The sequence below is a fragment of the Pan troglodytes genome, chromosome 1, assembly GCF_028858775.2.
Source record: "Pan troglodytes isolate AG18354 chromosome 1, NHGRI_mPanTro3-v2.0_pri, whole genome shotgun sequence".
Lineage (NCBI taxonomy): Eukaryota > Metazoa > Chordata > Mammalia > Primates > Hominidae > Pan > Pan troglodytes.
The window spans coordinates 108,256,938-108,274,812 of record NC_072398.2 but is presented as its reverse complement, the minus strand read 5'-3'; the positions used below and the strand labels follow the sequence as shown (position 1 = coordinate 108,274,812).

Below are 17,875 nucleotides of genomic sequence, written 5' to 3'. Positions count from 1 at the left end.
AGATGCACAATAATAGTGGGCACTGTTATACTGAATTAAGACCAGGATTATTTGAATAACAGAAAGTGATTACCATTAGCCAATATGACTTACTTCTATCTAAATAATTTGTAGAAATATTAATGCATGGAGCCTGGGATAGGCACCCCTTGGCTGTGGTGCCTCATGACCCTCAAGCTCCCCTTCCCTGGGAAGAATGTCCTACCTGATGTGGGACACTGAGGAGAATCTTGCTTCCTCAGTTTGAGCCTTTAGCTCCTTCAGTTCCTCCTCAGCTTTCCTCTTCTCTTCTAAGTGCTGGTGGATCTCAGCCCTCAGGTGGAGCATTTCTTCCTTGAAGACACCTGTTACTGTCCCCTCCCATCGGGGAAGGAGGGGAAAAAGATGGGTTCTGGGTCTCCACAATTGCCAGACTTTTCTCCAAAGCCACCTTGATGAGCTAAAAGAAAATCATGGTTTGAAGAAGTTAGGCCATTAAAGAGGACCCAAGAGAAACATGAGATTGCAAAGGCAGTTTTCAATGAGAACAAAAACAAACAAAAAAAGCAGATCTAAAATAAACTCCCTAACCAGAACCTCCTTAGTCAGGCATAAGGGCCCTGGGGACTGGTTTGGGTGGGAAGGACACACAAAATGAGCAGGAGGAATTTCCCCATGGAGAAGAGGAGAATCCAGAGATGGTGAGGGAGAAAAGCACATAAGAAATTAAAACAAATGCAAACAAACGAGGTTGAAACAGGACTGGAGGGTGCGAATATGGTGATTCTTTCTCTTCCTGAGGAGACAGAGTCCTGCGAGTTTTCTCACAAGTCAGGAAGCTTCATCAGCTCTGCAACACCTGAGTCCTGGATGGCGGGAGATGATGGCTTAAGATATCAGGGCGCAAAGCCTAATGCCCTGCCTGTAACTCCAACTCCCTCAAGGACAGCTGAGAGGGGGGACTCGGCACCGGGGAAACAGTCGGCAGACACAGTTATAGAATTAGAATAACGTGGAGCTACAGGGAAGACAACACCAACTATTTCATTGGCAGCAGAAGAATCACACTCTGCAGCTACTGGGAGGTGGAGGTGAAGCCATCCTGCCTAGCAGCCAACCTCACCTTTTGGTTATTATCCTTGTGCTGATGCTGCCAGACAAACTCTCTCTACAAATCTCAGCATGTGGAAGAAACACAGGCAGGAACAATTGCCCAGCACCTTTCTATTTCTCGAGGACACTCTTGAAGTTACTCATCAATGTTTTAATTAGAGCAGATCTTATGGCTTTTCCTCAAATGGGAATTTGTTAACTTTTAGACTTTATTATTGTTCATTTTGGGCTTATCTTTGGTCTTTTCCCATGCTTTTAAAAGTGTAGAAATCAAAATCTGAGTATGATAATCTACTTAGCATACGACTAATTACTTTAGTACAAGGAGTTCCTGCCTGTCTGTCCAATATTAATCTTAATATGTCCCAATGTCACATTGGCTTCTTTTTCTTCTCAGTGGCAGCATTTGGAGCTTTTACTTAACTTCGGGTCAATTTTGACCTCTGAATTTTCCACCCCTCCCCCACAGCTGTTGCTGAGTCATGTTGTTTTCTTTTCTCTCTATAAATATTGTGACTTGTAATTGTCACTTATAAATTCATTCTGGCTATACTGCATCATTCTCAATTATCCAAGTCATCCAAATATTTGATGTGCATTTCCACAAATCATGTAGTGGCCCCCTGATTGGGGATAACTTGTAGAATTAATTATATGCTTTATATCTCCATTCAGGTCACCAATACATTGAAGAGAGCAGGGCCCAGAACAGCTTATATGGATCAACGATTGACAGAGCTGCTGGGGTTGGTGCAAAGCCACTGACTTTTGCTATTCCCCATAACAAAGTTATGTTCAAATGTAGGTCACAGGTTTGTGGTAGGGTCGATTCACAGTATGCATGTGCAATGGTGTTCAGTAGCATAGCAGTTGAGGTTGTGAAGACATGTGCACCCAGGTCAAAGAAGAAAGATCCTTAGACAAAGCCACTCAATTCCCAGGCACCCAATCTTATTTGGACTTTGTGAGCCTGAGATTTGGCAGGCTCCTGGGAATGTCTGTCTCTAAGATTCTGCTGACAGGCTTAATCAGGCTGGTGGCCATCTCCATATGTGCCCCCCTGCATTTTTGACAAAACAAAGGAATGGGGACCAAATAAAACCACTTCTGAAAGCTTATGATCCCATCCCTCATTTAAACTACGTGATGTTCTCATTCTATATAAACTCTTTCCAAGTAACTTAACTAAAACACACTTTGCCATTAGTCTTGAGTGTGGGCACAGCATTATTCTTTTCTAGGCCTTAAGGGTTCCTTCTGCTTAAAAATAATGTCTAACTTTAATGAAGTTTACCCATTATTAAAGTGCCTTCTGGATATATGTTATCTTGTTCTATTGGTTTCAATATACCTATTTTCTTTAAAAAGAAAAAATTATGAACCATGAATGTTAACACCAGAAAAACCTTAAGGTACATCTGATCTAATTTCCCACTTTAAAGTGAGAAAATCAAACATTGCCTAGGGATCTGATTTTTCCCCAGGCTAATTTGGGTTTTCATATTTCCATCTCAAAGTGGACTTTCTTTGGCTAACTTTAAGTTTTAAATGTAAATGCCTGAAAAGTAACTCAGGATCTAGCCTTTTCATTAGTTTTGATCATGTATGAAAGCAAATATTTCTTTCCCCCAAATGAAACCCCAGGGCTTCCAGTATTTGTAGTGATAGTGTGAATCCATTAGGTCTATTTTTAATTATATCTCTCTTACTGGTTTTTTTTTTTCAGATTTCCTAACTCACTTGTGATATTGCTTCATATAATTCAACTTTTTGTGTGCTGGGTTCCCATTTGCCCCACAAAGGCCTCTGTGCAAATCTGATATCCTGTTTGAATGACATTGTTTTATTTTTACCCTATTGCTTCATATCTGTCACAATGTAAATTAGCTTTTCTCAAATGCTCAGCATCACTAATCATTAGGGAAAGGCAAATTAAAACCATAATGAGATATCATCTCACACTTGTTAGAGTGGCATTTATCAAAAAGGCAAATGACATGTTAGAAATAATGCAGAGAAAAGGGAATACACACATTGTGAATAGGTATGTAAATTACTACATTGTGTGGAAAACAGTATGGAGTTTCCTCAAAAGACTAAAAATAGAATCTACCCTATGATCCGGTAATCCCATTTCTGGGTATATATCCAAGGGAACTGAAATGAATATGTTAAAGGTATATCTGCACTCTCGTGTTAATTACAGCATTATTCATTAATAGTCAAGATGTAGAACCAGCCTAGGTCCATCAGTAGATAAATGGGTAAAGATAATGTGGCAGATAATACACAATGGGATACTATTTAACCTTAAAATGTTGGGGGAGAGCTCTTTTCATTTGTGACAACATGAATGAATCTGAAGGTCATTATGCTTAGTGAAATAAGCCAGGCACACATACCACATAAGCTCACCTATATGTGGAATCTAATGAAGTTGAACTCATAGAAGCACAGAGTAGAATGGTAGTTACTAGAGGCTGGTAGAGTGGGAAGGGAGAGTAGGGGGAATTATTGATCAAAGGTATCAAAAAAAGAATAGGTCTTAAGATATATTCATACTAGGGTGACTATAGCCAATAATAATGTATATTTCAAAATAAGAGTAAATTTCCAATATCTCACCATCAAAAATGATAGGTAGGCAAGTTGATGAATATGTAATTAGCTTGGTTTACTCATTCCATATTGTTTGTGTGTATGTATACATATGTGTGTGTGTATACATATGTGTGTGTATATATATAATCATATCATACCCCATAAATGTATATAATTACAATTTGTCAATCAAAAATAACTTTTTTTAAAATAGCTTTTTTCAAGTTTATCACACTTTGTCTACTAACGTCTGTTCTTTGTATTTGAATCTTGATTTTTTTTCTTTAAGAGGTAGGGGGTCTCATTATGTTGCCCAGGCTGGCCCCGAACTCGTGGGCTCGAGAGATTCTCTTGCCTCAGCCTCCCGAGTAGCTGCAACTATAGATGCACACTACCTGGGCTTGAATCTTTATTCTTGATTAACTTTTTGTCCATTACAAAACTTCACATAAAAAAAGCAATGGTTGATACTCTAGTTTCTCTCACAGCAATTTCATAGGTATTTATTATAGATCTTATATCTGCTTGAGAATAGAATTTTGTGGGAGATAATCTAGGGAAAATTACTATCATGGCCAGACTTGAGGCTTCCCGAGGTGGATGAGTCCAAAAAATAAGGAGGAAGCAAGTTGCATTGGCCAAAAGGTGATTCTCACCTTGGAAGAAAGACAAGGTGGGATGTGTCTGTTAGGAAATGCATATGAATGCTTGGAGTAGGAAGGGAGCTTGGTGTCAAGCAAAAGTTTACCTTCCAAGGACATAACAAGGAGAAGCTCAAAATCTATCTTAAGGGACCATTTTCCTGGAAACAAGCAAACAAATTTTGAGAATCTGAACACAAAACACTTATGGCAAAGTAAGCTTTATTTAATTGGTAGCAGGAGAGTCACAACCTCAAACTCCAGAAAAGATGAAGTAAATTTGCAATGATTTCATACACCAAGATTCCTCCTACCCAAAACTGAAGATGTATTTTCAAGGAAAGGTGATAGAAAGAAAAATGGTGCTTACCCAAGAGATTCTTCCATCCAGCAGGCATATACTTTGTCTATCATGAGTCAAGCCCTGATCCAAAGGCTTGTTAACTCATAATTACACTAAGCGTCTCTCCTATGCCAAGTAATGTGGCAAGTATTGTGAGGGAAATACAAATGCCCTAATGTAAAAAGTTCATTCCAGGGTGGGCTGACCTTCTCAAAATGGGGTCTGGTCAGATTCTCCATGCTAGGCTACAGGAAAGAAGGCTGAAGAAGCAAATTTACAAATCAGTTTGCCTACAATTGAGAATTAGAGCAAATGACTTGCAATACCAGGAGTACTTCAGACCATATCAATCAGAAACTGTCTTCATATCTGTGTCTCCTGTTCATTTATTCTGAAGTTAATCCTGTCCCACAGTCATTATAACCATCAGTGACCAGCCAACCTCCCAATCTAGCTGTCTCAGAGTAGACATTTGTTCACCCTGAAGGTCCCTTTTTCTCACCCAAGATCCTCAATGAAATCAGAGAGTGAGGACAGAGGGATCTGTCTGGAGGGACAGAGATGTATATAATTAAAGTCACAACCATCGGTAAGGAGGACTTAGGAGAAGCTGTTCAAGCAAAAGGAAAAGTGGAGCTCATGCAAGCACTCAAGGGAGAAGGGAAGGTCGGATACAGCTATAGCAACAAGAAGGTGATCCTATTATAAGAAGGTGATCCTACTACTATAAAGAAACTGTTGAGAACATGACATATCCCAGACAACTACTCATGTCCCCAAGTGCCAAATCCCAAAAGATTTGAGGACGCTCACTTGGGCTTTTCTTATTGGTTGATTTGATGTCTCCTCTTTTTCTTATGCAGAAGACATACAGGCAGACCCAGAAAGCCTCATTTCTTGTTTAGTTTTCCTAATAGCCCCAAGAAAGCTATCACTGGAAAGTCCAGCTGCTTGTGTGGGATATCTACCAATGATTCACTTTCTCCTTAAGAATCATAGGCACAGTCCATCTAGGAGATGAGATTGCTAAATGGCATGGACAAAGTGGAGACATTATAGGAGTTCCAGTGAGTGCTTGTGGGATCACTATTGGTGACTTAATCTCTGAAGTCCAGATTATTCACTCTTGTAACATGCTAGTTACATCTTCACTGATGGTGGGTGGAAACAATGTTTCAGCCTCAAGTTCTGAGGTTTGACAGGGGATTGCTGTTGAAGTACCATCTGCTGATCACTGAGTCACCATGACCTCAGTGGTTTGTCAGGTTGCATAAGGTTCTCTTTGTATAATGAGATTTCACTGAGAAAGATCCTTGCTTTGGAAGCATTCCAATCTTCTTGGAGTTTCTTCCCAAGCAGGTCCTCCGCCCTGCCACCTCCCCGAGCAGCCCTTCGATGACTCCCTGTCTTCTGTGGTGCGTTTCAATTACAAAAAGCCCAAGAAGAATGTGTCCATTGTCTTGCAAGTAAAAATTATTCTGAAGCTATAGCTACAGAAAATAAACAGAGACTAATGTGGGTAGGAGGGGGCAGGAAGCAGAAGACAGAGATAGAACACAAACCAAAGGGTGGATTGGAGAGAAAAATGGGAGTGAAAACATGGGTTGGAAAGGCAGCTGGGAAGCTCAAGGAGAACAGGAAGATGACTGAGAAGTGGTTTATATAAAAAGATACCTTCTCACTCTAAGTCCACAGGGGCTGCAGGAGACCATCAGACCTCAGAAGGGCTGTGTGTCATCCACCCTGGAAGCCCCAGACCCTGACACTGACTTACTTGCTGGTGACTATGGTGTGCGGCCTCCTCAATACTGTCAGTGAACTCAGTGCTTGCATCTTTGGTGTCATCCCCTGCAGCTGCACCTGGAAACAAGTCCAGTAAAGAAAAGTGATTCCCTTCACAGATGGCTTCCAGACAGCAGGTTAAATTATACTCTTTTTGCCAGCTGCCTCTGATTTCTTCCTCTCTCCATATACATGGGGAAGAAATTCTCCCTAGCCAGCAGGGCTGGAAAGAAAAATAGAACTTTTTGTATCACAGACACTTTCTTACTCATACTCAAGCCTGAGCCTCACAACATAAGCTGACTTTGCCTGCACAGACCCATTTCTAAGGAGCCGACTGTCAGATGCACTGGTTACCCCACTCGAATGTCAAGAAAGCCTGAATTACTCCCCACTGCCTGGCTACATAAAAACTTTCTCTTCCATAACGTGAGTCCAACATGCCTAACCCTTTCCCCACCACTGACTGCCTGGAGATTAGAGCTGCCCTGAATCTCTCAGAGGTATCTATTGTTGGGATCAGTTGTGCATAGGGTGACAATCTCTCTGAGGAACTTCCCTCTGGGGGTCCTGTGTCCTAGTAAGGTTCAGGTCTAGTCAAGATTCAAGATACCCAACGATTCAGTTGTTCCCTAATTTCTTCCTCTAACCTCCCTTCCTCCTTACCTCTCTCAAACTCTTATTTTATGCAGACACCCTTTGCCTGAAGGGTTTCTTGCACTGCTTTATCCCCGTGGGATTTAACCCATCCTTTCATTCTCCAAAGATGGACACAGCTACTCTAGGGCCCAAACATCTACACCTTGCTCTAAGGTACAAGTAGCTGCAGTTTGTGGTATGGGCAAAGGTCTAAGGCAGCACTGACCAAGAGGACTTTCTGCAATGACAGCAATGTTCTGTGCCAGTGTTGCCCAGTACAGTGGACACAGTCATATATGGCTATTGAGCTTTGAAATGTGAGTAGTATGGCCCACATTTCAAAGCACTGAATTTTAAATTTTATTTTATTTAAGTTAACATATTTAAATGACTACATGTGTCTAGTGGCTATCCTATTGGACAGCACAAATCTAGGGTATTTCTTCCTTCTTATATTGAAATTAAGACTGTTCATACATTTTAAGACCAAGAACTATGTTTTACATTATTGTAGTTTTCAGGAAGTGTAGAAATTTATTATGGTTAATTTATCAAAGAAAATCTACTGTGACACTCACTGTGTCTTATAGAACCTCCCCAACTTAAAGAATCTTGAAATCGTGTTCTGATCCTAGCCTCGGCAACCAACCAGTTACAACTCCACTTCTGACCACTGATTAACCTGGACCTCTAAGAGATCAGGTGGTGAGTCCAAGGTTACACAACTAGCCTTCACTAGAGCTGTGCCAGTAAGTCAAGACTGTGGACTCTTAGACAGAAGCCACTCACTTTTTCTTCTGGTGACAAATCAGATCTTTATCTTTGCTTCTTCCTCCAAGACCAAAGAACCTTCTGTTGAGTTCAGACATCCAGGCATGAAAGGTTCTGCCTGAATCATGAGCATTCACTACCCAATGCAGATAAGGTAAGCAGGGGCAGTTCACATCTATATATTTGCAATGGCCCAGGCTGATCTCATGGAAGTGCTAAGAGGTAGTAAGTATGCTGGTAATAACAGCTTAGGTTTCCTCATCTACACCATGAATTTTGTGTTAACTTTGGATCAAGGAAGGGTCCTGTTCAGCGTAGCCTCTACCACCTCTACCACTCAGCATCTTTAGAGGTCTGTGGCAGACAGTGTACAAGAGGAATTTCCAATACTTACTCATTCAAACCAACCCCAGAAACCATCTCACTCAGGATACTAGCTGAGTAGAGGTGTATGGACACATTCCCTAATCTTTGGCTGCTTTAAAAACTTACCGAACCCAGGATACTAATTTACCTAGGACACCCATATCATGTTATGCTTACTTTGGAAAATCTTTCCCTGTACAACAGTAGCGATCACAATCTTTTATGTTTTTCCAGCAAAGGAAATGAATTGTCTCAGTGACAGAAAACAGACTGTTCACATTGTTTCTCATTTGAACATGGGGCTAGAGAAGGATCCTGTAGTTGAAGAAAGCTCAGCTCTATGAGGTCAGGATCCTCATCCCCTACCATTGTTGCTGGGTTGTGGAGTCAAGCTGGGCCCACATCCCAGGACCATTCCTGCCAGGTTCCAGAAGCAAGAATTGGAAAGGGTGACTGTCACTGGTCTTGAAGGTTTTTATCTGACACTTTCTGCCCTCCACTTATCTTGATAGCCTTTCTGGTGCCATGTCTGCATTCTTGGATAATGCTCCATCTTATTTCACTTAAGAGCAGGATGCTATGGTTCTGGCTTCATAAGGAATTCGACAGAGACAAATAAATGCTCATCTCATCTCGACACTCTACTACACAGGGGTTTTCTTTCTTCCCCTTCATTCTCTCTTTTTTAAGCTAGCTCACAGTCTTCTTCCATTATGGCAGCTTTAAGGGTTGCTCAGCCTTTTACCAATTTGAATTAAAATGCTGAAACTTCTTCTCCCATGTTTGAGGGGTAAAGCTAAAAAATTTATAGAAAATATGGAAATAAAAGAGTGAGTTATCTCATACAAGGTCCTGAACATAAGTTTACATTAGACATCTTTTACCATTTTCCATTTTTTATTTTTCTTAATTTTTATTTTTTATTTTTTTTGAGACAGAGTCTCACTCTGTCGCCCAGGCTGGAGTGCAGTGGCGCGATCTCGGCTCACTGCAAGCTCCGCCTCCGGGGTTCACGCCATTCTCCTGCCTCAGCCTCCCGAGTAGCTGGGACTACAGGCGCCCGCCACCACGCCCGGCTAATTTTTTGTATTTTTAGTAGAGCCGGGGTTTCACTGTGTTAGCCAGGATGGTCTCGATCTCCTGACCTCATGATCCACCCGCCTTTGCCTCCCAAAGTGCTGGGATTACAAGCGTGAGCCACCACGCCCGGCCCATTTTTTAAATAAATGAGAGAATTTCTCTTGTGTGGGTGATACCCTTTTCTAAACTTTTATAGCACAACGAAACACTATCTTCAGAACTAACTTCGAATACTTTGAATTTCTAATTTAAAGGTACCTATGCTTTTATATTGATGACTCTTGTGCTTATTTTTTGATAAAATATAAAATAGTCTGCCACCTTTAGATTCTCTGAAAGCTAAGAATCTGTTCATTTAACTTGCTTCTTCGAGATTAAGTTTTATATGTTAGACTGGCAATTTCATCAAAAACTTTTGAGACTTCAATAAAAGTTCTCAACTTGTGGTTCTTGGAAGTTTCTAGGCTCTGAGCAACACAAAATGGAGGTGATACCAAGATGTCTCTTACTTAGATTTAGATTATTTTCTATCAGCTATCTAATTCTACAAAGCACACAACAATAAGCCTCTAAAACATAAGAACATAAAATCCTTGGGTGAAAATGTAAGCACTATGCAAATATAAGGTATTCTTATCACTGAGGCAAAAATTCATACTATTGTAGAACTTTTTAAATTGAGTATGGCATAATAATTAAGAACATGAACTATGGAGATAGACTGTCTAGATTTTACTTGTGCTTTTTTCGTTAGTTATGTCACTTTAGGCAAGTCATCACCTTTCCTAAGTTTCTTCATTTAATAACTAGGGGTAAGAGTATTATCCGCTCCGTACTGTTGTGAACTTTAAAGGGTGTGCTGATTTTGAAGTGCTTAGAACAGCGCTTGGTACACAGTGTGTACTCAATAAATACCATCCTTAAACAATATTATTATTATTGTTATTGTAGGTAAACGGAAGTGGTCCATGGGCTTGTAAGTTAAAGGCTGAGAAAGTTGAAGGCCATAGAACCTAAATAGCATCAGCAGAAGGAAGTTGTATACTTGATGTTATTATCTGAATGATCTTGATTGATTCTACCTGCACTTCTTCATTTCTGAATACTTGTTTCTCCAGCAGGAGGCTTGAAATGACACTCTTTGCTCTCTGCCTCAAAGGACATTGCAAAAGTAAGGATTTGCCAGTAAAGTAGGTTGAACTCTTTGGACTAGGTGCCTTACAAAAAGGATTAATCATCATTAAATGATAACTGTCTTAAAACTCCAACATGCATAAATAAGCCTTAGGGGAAACTTCATGACCTCCTTTTTTTGTTTTGATTTTGCTTTAGAGATGAGGTCTCATTATGTTGCCCAGGCTGGTCTTGAACTGCTGGGCCCAAGAGATCCTCCCGCCTCAGCCTCCAAGTAACTGTGACCACAGGTGCATGCCACCACACCTGGCTCATGACATGTTCTTTAGTAATGAGTCCAAACTGGGTGGAGTCAAGACCATTTCCCCCAAATTCTACTCTGTAGTCATTATTATCTTCCTTTAAGCCATTAATATCGGATCAACAGAAAAGGAGTGATGTTTTTCCATATAGTTACTTAGAACATAGCAAGAGATCATATTTTATTCATTTTAAAATGTGATCTGAAGAACTAAAACTTTAAGCATGAATAAGTTGGCAGTGCCAAGTGTTCTTTCCTTCGGTACTGGGCCCTTGTGTCTAATAATCTCAGCCCCATTTCACTCTGACTCCCAGGTACACTGCCATGCGTTCATTACAAGAATGCTCACATTTTCATGTCATGAACCAACTATTGCTGACTTTAATGTTATGGTGCTGTAATGTTATGGAGAGAATCAAGGAAAAGAGGCCTCCTATCAAACTACAATTTCACCTGCACACGTTCCCTTCAGGATCATAAGAAAACTATTAAGATTCCATATAGTCCTCCATAGTTTCTGCTAAGAAATAAAATTCTCTATCTAGACAGATTCTGATCATGGAACAGAAGTGGTAGAAAACTGCTGTCTGCAGTCAAACCCCTTTATGGTGTATCTTTGTCTTTAAATTGTAGCATCTCTTAAGTAGCCTTAGGGCTTTCCAGCTCACATGTTTCAGAAAGTAGCTGTTTCAAGTGACTTGAAAAGGCCAAATCATAATCTAAAACACTTTTGGGGGTAGGAAATCCCACTAAAATTCTGGAAACAGTTTCTACTTCTCCAAAAGGATAATGATTCAATACAACTACAGTCTTCTATCCTTAGGCTAACCAAGGCACATGTAAATTAGGACTCCTGGGCAGACCAGGAGATAAGACCACTGCACTTATTAGTACTAGGTACTAATAATCATCAAATTTTCAATACTATAAACTTTTAATAGAAAAGAGTTTAGGGACAATATCTACCTAAGGACATTTATTTCACTCATTAAATAAGTCCTCTTAGAGGTTCTTTTCAACTCTATAGTTCTAAAACCTACAGACTTCATCTACCCTGTACTCTTACAACCATTACTCTGCATTATTTACTATTATTTTAAAAAGAAACATGAGAAAAACAAAATCTATCATATGGATTTTTTTTCTCAATTTAAGTTCTATGCTTCCAATTAAGCACGGCCTAAGTAAAAATTTACTTCATTATTTTTATTTGAAGATTATTTTTACTCAAGCACAAGGTTCTATAAGCACAGGATGCTTTATCTAAAATTACTGTCATGTTGAAAAATGACTGTGAAAGGTAGAATAATCCAGTATGAGAAAGAGTCTGTGCTCCTGAAGAGAAAATGGAATATTATATCACGCTAAATATTATTAAATGATGTGTCCAACCACAGCATGATCTATGTGTGGATTATAAAATTTATCAGACTCATGTTCTCTAACCAAATGCCAAATTATCACACAAAGTTGTTAGACCAGCAAGCTCTCTCCAGACAACACTGTTTGCAAGCCTCATTCCAGCTATCTAGACCAGAAAGTTAGTACCATATTTTAGTCATATTTATGACATTAAGATCAGACTTTTAATTTATCCTGCTATCAATCTACTCTTGCTGCAGGTTGACAGAAGTAGGAGTGATTATTAATAAACTGTAATCACTATGAGCCATTAGAAACCAAGAATCACCCAGAACTGAATCTTACTAGCGGACTCAGAAGGCTTCCTTGGTCTATTAGTAAAATTAAGGAAAGATGTTCCCTAAATGCCTTGTTGTAATGACAGGACAAACTAGTCTTTGATGGGTTGACATTACTACAGCTCCATTACCTTCCTCTTTACTTCTGGAAAGTTACAAAAAATTTTGTGCAAGAAAAGGTCTCTTAAAATTGGGAGACTAAGAAAAGTGGATGGATCGGCCTACACTTCCTATCTCCTTCCTTAAATGACTCCTTTTTCCTCAAAAGCCATTGAAACTGAAATGGCAGATTCATTAAGAGTAAGGCTTATGGCTATCAATCTTTTGCAAATGACTTAATCAGAAGATTCCAGAGTGCTTCCCCAGTAAAACATTTTCTCCCTGTCCACTCTAGTTTGACTGATGCTCTATCTGTTATAGACACAGCTAAAGTTACAGAAACAGATGAAATTTAGAATGTAATACAAGCCATGTCAACATATGAAAGAAATAGTGTCATGTAAAAAAAAATATGGAAGGAAAAAAAGCTGTGCCCTACTTAGTTTAGAAAGGGTATTCAGTCACATTTATTGTGCTAGAAAGCCTCGAACCCTGTTCCCAAATTCCATATTTAAAGTAATTGGAACCTCGGCTTCTGACCTAGGAAACTTAAAACCAGAGGAAATAAATACAAATTCATGATGTTGAACCCACAAAGCTGCAAAGCAATCTCGGTTACTTTTCACACTATGGATATTCAAGACATCAGAAATACAATCTCTGGTATCCCTCTCCTTATACCTGTCGTGTTGCCACAAGAAAGCATTGAGACAATGATTAAAACTATAAACATACATCTGTAACATTTCTTTCTAAACTATTCAAGCACTTCAAAGCCTGAAGCCTATTACTTTTATATGGAGAAAAGTATACGTACTAAATAGTGAAAAACATAGGACCCTATCTAGTGCCACAAATGGAAGAAGCAATACCCTCTTCTGGCTATAATGAGTTATTTGGTGAAACACTGAATATAAAGAGGGATACTATATTTGAAATTATCTTTGTAAACAGAGAATTCTGACTCTGGAAGACCATTCTAGAAGTCATGTTCTGACTAAATAGCATGACCTTGGTTTAAAGAAACCTAAAGGAATCAATAAAGAACAAATTTTAAGTAGAATTGAATCTGTACTTAATCTAATTTCACTTGTGTACAACAGTCAACTCTGAGACAGTATTGGAGATAAAAGTTGACTATGATCACTTTCATAGTTTTTGCCTCTGTTCTTTAACTTGGCCTTCCCAATACTTGCAGTCTACTATTACAAGACTACTCTCCTGGTTTTGATTACCTTCTGATAAGGATTATATCACTTCTGCGAAGTCATTCTTATAGACTCTCAATCTCTTTCCTGCTCTCTCATCTTAAAACTTGTATTCTTTTGATTTAAAAAATGCTTGGCCAGGCACGGTGGCTCATGCCTGTAATCCCGGCACTTTGGGAGGCTGAGGTGGGCAGATCACGAGGTCAGGAGATCGAGACTATCCTGGCTAACACAGTGAAACCCCGTCTCTACTAAAAATACAAAAAAATTAGCCGGGCATGTTGGCCAGAATCTGTAGTCCCGGTTACTTAGGAGGCTGAGGCAGGAGAATGGCATGAACCCAGGAGGCAGAGCTTGCAGTGAGCCAAGATTGCGCCACTGCACTCCAGCCTGGGCAACAGAGCGAGACTCCATCTCAAAAAAAAAAAAAAAAAAATGCTCTCAAAGAGGAGTTGACTGAATGGCAAAAATAATACACATGCATTTATGATATGATATGGAACACATGAAATGGATTGTAAAAGTGGGGGAACAATAAACTTTATTGGCTCACAGAAGGGATGAGGCAATGAGAAGGGGCTAGGGATAAGAATGAATAAAAGTGGAAAAACTAATACACTTTGCAACCTCCACCATTCAATTTAGGGATTGATATGTATGTACAGTGAGATCCATGTAGGCTAAAGTGAGTTTCACTTTGTAGTTGATGCTACTTGTACCAGTTCTATCATTAGTAAGTCACCGTTTAATTCTACCAAAGTCAGACAAGGATCTTTCTGGTTAGTGCAAACAAGGTTTTCCATCCTGGGCTGCAGTCTGACCCGCCAGTGCTCAGTAGGCAAGCTTGTGATGAATTCAAACACTTTCCAGTTCCCCACCTCCAGTGGCGGCCAGGGTCTCCGGCCTGTTTAAGCGCTCCAAGCTTCTTCCAAGAACTTCTTCTAGCCGACTGCGTAACACCTGAGCCCTTCCAGTTCCACCTGCAGAGATCGGTCTCTCTCAGAGCTGATTAAACATGCCACATGGAAGGAAAATGGATTAGACATCAACTGTAGTGAGTCCACATTTGCTTCCAAAGAACCAACAATGCCACTTTGAGCCACACGACTTTGTAAAGTAATTATTCTCCAGGACACAATAAATGAATGTAGTCTTTGTGTGGGATTTGTGTTCACTGTTGATAGATTAGTAAGGACTGTTGCTTTTTTTAAAAGCTTGCCCCTTATGCTAGATTCTGGGCCAATTTCACACAAAATTATAGCTCCTAAGACTTATCTCACACCCCTATAGCCCAAACAAGAGAAATTTCATTATTTGACTAAAAGCTTTTGTTTCTGAAAAACTAAAACCCAGGACAAACTAAATATAAACTGGAGCAAGACTGAGCCAAGTAGAACCACTACTGAAGATATTTGTTTTCTCATTTGTTATCAAACTTGACGGTGGGATGGTGTGCTGAAAAGGAATCTGGTTCATAAAAACTAAAGCTCCAGAGGTTCTTTAAAAAGTAACACAATCAACTGGTCCTATCATACCTTTCCTCTGCCTTCATTTTCCTGGTAGAAAGAAAACATTTTTAAAGCCCAACAATAAATTACAAGAAACTGAATAGCAAAAATAATAATAATAATAAAAATTGAAAAAGAGTAAAAGGGGCTAGTAGGGAAGGCAAAATGAGAAAACAAAAATGAAGAGAATATAAAACGATCCAGAGAGGTATCATATATGTGACCAAAAATCAAGAGGTAGAAGAAACTATATTCATCATGATAGTTATTGATGGTCCCAGGATATTAGCCATCCCAATTAATATATTTTCTTTGATGATATTAAATGAATATCAGTCCCCATTGTAGCCTTACCTTTTTTTTTTTTTTTTTTTTTTTTTTTGAGACAGAGTCTTGCTCTGTCGCCCAGGATGGAGTGCAGTGGTGTGATCTCGGCTCACTGCAACCTCTGCCTCCTGGGTTCAAGTGATTCTCCTGCCTCAGCCTCCCGAGTAGCTGGGACTATAGGTGTGCACTACCTCACCCAGCTAATTTTTCTATTTTTAGTAGAGACAGGGTATAGCCTTATGTTTATAATAGAACAGGCTTTAACAGGACATGGATCACAGAAAAGAAATGAACATACATTGAGTGCTTACTACATGCAAGGCATTGTTTTAGACACCAAAGCTGTCTTCTTATTTAATCTCTGCAATAGCTGTGTGAAACAGGCGCTATTCCCAACTTAAGATTTTGACACTGAGGCTTAGAGCAATCCATAAAACAAATGACAAAGTGGGTAGCCCCGGTAATTGTCCCTCTTTTTTCTCCCCTCTTCAGTATCATAAGCATCTGCACTTAATGAAGAATAAAAGGCATAAAAATAATACAATAGTAAAAGAAATAAAAATTTCAATAAAGAATAAAAGAAAAAACAGCCACTCTCTTACCTCTCTGGATGGGCATGGAACTTCACCAGACTGCTATAGAGCTGTCTCTCTGCTTGTAAGGCCTCATTGAGCCGACTCCGTTCATCTACTAGTCCTTCTAGCATCAGCAGCAACTGAGAAAAGAAGAGAGAAGCAGCAATACGCAAATGGCACAGTGAGACATGAAACCAGTTAATCCTGAGAAACAAGAAAATGCATTAGCATGTACTATGATTTAAAAAGCCCACTATCTTAGTACTTAAGCTTTTGATACTATTTTATAATTTTCAAATCAATGTCATATTATCTTTTTTTTTTTATCTTTAAAACCTGTAAGGTAGAATTCAAACATGGGAGCAAAAAGAAGAAAAAGGAGAGAAGCTAGAAGCACAGGAAAGCAGCCAAGAGAAAGTAGTAAGAGGGAAACAGGACAGGCAAGAGGGAAATGTATATAATAGGACTTACTAGTATTCTTCATTCATTCAATTAATATTTACTGAGCACCTTCTATGGGACAGACTCTGTTCTAGGTTCTAGGGGAAAGCTTACTATCTAGTGGAGGAAAAAGACAATCATTAATCATAGATGTGTGTCATTGTGAGTGTAATAAATGCTATAAAGATAATGAGCTATGATAATGTATAACCAACAGAGTTGTTTAAGGTAGAGTTAAAAGCCAGAAAGGAGTGAGGTGAGTAGTTAGTGAGACAGATGATAATGGAGACAGGGAGTACAGGCAAGTAAGTCTTTTGGAAAAGTCTGGCATTGAAGAAAGGTTAAACGGGGCTGTAGCTACAAAGAAATCGGGGCAAATGTAGGGGTTTCTTTCTCTTTTTTTTTTTTTTAAGTGGGAGAGATCTGAACATGGTTAAATGCAGACAAAAGAGAAAGATTCAGTTGAGGGAGGTGACTTAGGTATGAGTGTGAGGGATAACTATTGGTATGTGTCCAAAAGAATTGCTGCTCTTTTCAGAACTACAAATGTCAGAAAGGGGCATCTATAGCTGCTACCGACCAAAGTAGAAAACTTTAGAGCACAGTTTCTCTATGAAATACCATCAACTAACCCTCCACAAATAGCTGAGATTGACAGCTTTACCATGGTTTATTTCACAGTAGAAAAATAAGGTTTGAGCCAGGCGTGGTGGTGTGCATCTGCAGCTCCAGCTACTCAGGAGGCTGAGGCAGGAAGATTCCTTGAGCCCCAGAGTTTGAGGCTGCAGTGAGCCGTGATCATACCACTGCACTCCAGCCTGGGTGACACAGTGAGACCCTGTCTCAATGTGGTGACTCATGCCTGTATGTAATTCCAGCACTTTGAGGGGCTGAGGAGGATGGATCACTTGCAGTCAGTAGTTCAAGACTAGCCTGACCAACATGGTGAAACTCCATCTCTACTAAAAAAAAAAAAAAAAAAAAGAATACAAAAAAAAAAGTAAATAAATAAATAAGGTTTATATTCCAATAACTTACCTGTTGTCTTCGGTTTCCTGAAATTTCTTGACCCTGGGATTCTACTGAAGCAGCTTTTTCCCGAAGAAGTAAGACTTCCTGGGTCAGGCGTTCCATAGCTGGTATGTCTTCAAGATCAACCAGTTGCATTTGCAGGTCCCAGAAGTCAAAAAATAAGTGTGGATGTGAAAATAGTAATAAAAGGATTACTCAGCAGAGGAGCACAGGAACAAATGTTCTTGAAATGTTC

General features: G+C 39.5%; 1 pseudogene; it reads right to left on the bottom strand.

Annotated features, from left to right (window-relative positions):
• Nucleotides 1-299: 299 nt before the first annotated feature.
• Nucleotides 300-17,780, bottom strand: LOC129137535 (myomegalin-like; annotated as a pseudogene).
• Nucleotides 17,781-17,875: the final 95 nt, after the last annotated feature.